This window comes from Zingiber officinale, chromosome 2A, assembly GCF_018446385.1.
Source record: "Zingiber officinale cultivar Zhangliang chromosome 2A, Zo_v1.1, whole genome shotgun sequence".
Taxonomy (NCBI): Eukaryota; Viridiplantae; Streptophyta; class Magnoliopsida; order Zingiberales; family Zingiberaceae; genus Zingiber; species Zingiber officinale.
In genome coordinates, this window is record NC_055988.1 from 89,296,746 (window position 1) to 89,300,529 (window position 3,784).

At 39.6% G+C, this 3,784-nt stretch overlaps 1 pseudogene; it reads right to left on the minus strand.

The window, feature by feature from the left end:
- Positions 1 to 565: 565 nt before the first annotated feature.
- On the minus strand, positions 566 to 637 carry LOC122044646 (annotated as a pseudogene).
- Between the last annotated feature and the right edge of the window lie 3,147 nt (positions 638 to 3,784).

The following is a 3,784-nucleotide window of genomic DNA, read 5'->3' on the forward strand; positions in this document are numbered from 1 at the left end:
TTCATTCTCTAAACAAGACTTCCGCTGTGTTAAGTATGTATGTGTCGCAAGTAACCCCCGTCGCCTTAGCAGGAGGGGCGGGGCGTTACATTGACAGGAGCTTTCTGTGGAGAAGGAACTTATAGAAGGCCTTCCAAGCTACACAGGAACCGCCAGAAATGGCCGACAAATTGTTGAAAGATTACGTGGTACCCTATGCACGAGGGGTTTGGCCCAGCATCACCCGACCTCCTATTGAAGCCAACAACTTTAAGATCAAGCTTGCAGTGATTCACATGGTCCAGCAGAATCAATTCGGAGGAGGACCGCACGAAGACCCAAACCATCATCTAGAGTTGTTCTATGAAATATGTGGCACGATGAAGGTGAACGGCGCCCCTCCAAAATTAGTGAGACTACTTCTCTTTGGATTCTCTCTAAAAGACAGGGCCAAGAAGTGGCTGAACTCTCTTCCAGCAGATAGCATATCATCTTGGGAGTAGTGTGAGCAGAAATTCCTAGACAAGTTCTACCCACCAAGCAAGACTGCCCACATGAGGAACCTGATTGCCAGCTTCAAATAGATAGACTCAGAATCTTTATTTGAGGCCTGGGATAGTTTCAAGAATATGCTGAGACAATGCCCCCATCATGGCCTTGAGAAATGGCTGGTTCTGCACACCTTCTACAATGGAGTTAACTATCACACGAAGGATCCCTAGACTCTGCGGCAGGAGGGACGTTGATGAACAAGAGCCTTGATGAAGTAGAAGAAATAATAGAGAATGTGGCACAGAACCACCATCAGTGGGCATATGAAAGATCAGGTGGTGCGTTCTCAAGACATCAGATGAAGGCATCAGGAAAATTCGAGGTGGATGCATTTACGCTCATGTCTGTAAAGGTGGACGCCCTGACTAAGAAATTTGAAGCAATGGTGAGCAACACAGCCAATGCCATAGTTTGTGTTTGCGACATCTGCGGGAGCATGGACCACGCTCAAGACACTTGTCCCCTTGGGTCAACGCAAGCACAAATAAACCAACTTGAGCAGTGCGATGCAATAACTGGCTACAATCATAGGCAAAATAATCTGTACTCCAATACCTACAACCTTGGATGGAGGAATCATCCCAATTTCTCATACAGGAATAATCAAGATCAAGGACCATCACATCAGAACTATCAGCCTGGGCAACAACCACCTTCACAACTATCCAAGATTGGAAAGATGCTTGAGAAAGAGGTTGAGGAAACTCTTCAAGCTTCCCCACAGAATCTGAAGATCCCTTTTCCTCAGAAGCTCATAGCATCCCAGAGAGACGAAGAGTTCAACCGTTTCCTAAAGAAGATCATAGAAATCTGCATAGAAGTACCACTGATAGATGCGCTGCACCAAATGCCGAAGTTCGCCAAGTTTTTAAAGGGAATTTTATCTAACAGAAGACAGAAGGGCGACTTCGAGACGGTAGCACTAATAGAGAATTGCAGTGCCCTCTTTATAGCGAATCCTCCCCCTAAGCTTCAGGATCTAGGGAGTTTCTCCATACCGTGTAAAATTGATTCTGAACTCATACCGAGAGCTTTCTGTGACTTGGGAGCCAATGTCAGCCTACTCCCATACTCCTTATGCAAGAAGTGTTGGAGTGTATACTAAAAGCCTAATTTTTGTAAACATTTATTTTTGAAATAAAAGAATCACATTGGTCAATATCTGTATTTATTTGTTAAATGTAATTGTTCAATTAATTAATAAAGTAGATAACATGGAGTATGCTGTCACACTCAGGAGATCATGTTGTCGGTTCTCTATAAATTATAAACAGTTGCTCACGACTAAGATGGAAAGGAACAAACCATCAGAATAGTCGTAGTGTAATTAAGTATTAGTTTATCTTGACTAATAAATTACACTGATACACTTTAAGTGTATTGAGTAGCCCCATTTAGGTAAATTCTTTTTATACTGACCTAATAAAAGAACTAGACCTTAGTTATTATGGAAGTGTGTCCTCTTAATCCTAATATAATAACAAGCACATATATTTAATATTTATTTCTTTAACTTATCAAAGGGTGAGGTTTAGCTTGATAAATCAATATGTCTGATAAGTTGGGAAATGATATTACTTATAGTGTGTGTTGTTGATTATAGAAGGAATCTATGTCCTAGTTATCTAGGTTGAGAATGTCCCCAAGAGGAGTTCATAAGGATTGTCATGTTAAACCCTGCAGATGGACCTAGTCCGACATGACAATGAAGTTGAGTGGTACTACTCTTGGAGCTAGATATAAATTAAGTGAGTTGTCAATAACTTACTTAATTAGTGGACATTCGTAATCTTAAACACAGGGAGACTAACACACTCATAATAAGAAGGAGCCCATAATGTAATTTGGGATTGGTGCGGTAGTGCGGTAATAACTCTCTAGTGGAATGAGTTATTATCGATGAACTTGAGTCGTGTGTTCGGGGCGAGCACAGGATACTCAAGCTCATCGGAAGGCCAAAATCAATTTCTCCTCTAGGTCCCTGTCGTAGCCTCATTATAGCCTCAAGTCCATCCAAATGTAAGGCTCTTCTTGGTGTCCAAGAAGTGGGCCGGTCCAATGGTTGGTGACCAAGCAAGGGCCGGCCACATCCTCTCCTATAGGGGTCGACCCTTTGCTTGGTGGCCAAGCATGAAGGGGCCGACCACAATATTCAAACAAGGAGGGTTGTTTTTGAATTTTAAAATTTTCTCTTTGTAGAAAACTATAAGTTTTAAAAGAGAGATTTTAATTTTTAAAACTTTCCTTATTTGAATTTGGCCACATGTTTTAATAGAGAGTTTTAAAAGTTTTAAAACTTTCCTTTTATAACCATCCTCATGGTCTAAGAAAAAAAAGGAAGATAAGTTTTAAAATTAAAATTTTCTATCATCATGTTAAAAAAAGGAAATTTTGTAAGAGAAGTTTTAAATTTTAAAGCATGGTTTTAATTTTTAGAACTTTCTTTTTTTAACTCCTACTTTAGAAAAGAGAGCTTGTAAAATTTTATAAGAGTTTTTCTTATAAAATTTTATAAAAATAAAATTCCTTTTTCCCCTTGATGAGGTGGCCGACCACCTTGCTTGGTGCCCAAACAAGTGGCCGACCATATTAATTTAATTAAAATCATCACAAAATTAAAATTAGTGATTGATTCAATCAAGAGGAAAGAAAAGGAAAAATTAAAAGGGAAAAGGAAAAACTCTTGGATGATTTTATTTTTTGTAAAAAGTTTTTCCTTATTTGCCTTGGGCAAGTAATATAAAAGAAGGGGTGAGGGGGCTTCATGAGACACAATTCTTATTCTCTTGCTTGGAGATCATCAAGTGGTCGTCCCTTCCTCTCTTCTCTCTTTTCCCTTTTGCTCTCTTCTCCTTGGTGGTGTTGGTGGTCGGATTTTAGAAGAAGAGGAGAAGCACTTTTGGGTGGTGTTCATCTTGGAGGATCGTTGCCCACACGACGTCCAAGGCGAGGCGAGGAATACGGCAGAAGATCTCGAGGTCATTAGCTTACAAAGAGAATGTATAACTAGTAATTTTCTTTCGCATCATACTAGTTATTTTCTTTGTAAGAATTCTAAATACAAGAGACGATTAGATCTAGTTTTTTGAAATAGTTTTTTGAGTTTGTGTTTTCTTCTTTTTCGAATTTGTGATTCGATTGTTCTTTTTGGTTAACCTAGAGTTATTTAAGGAAATAAATATTAGCTTTCCTTAAAAGGCTTTTCCTAGGCGGTGGTGGTTGCTCCCATATCCAAGAAGCCCATGTGCCTCGC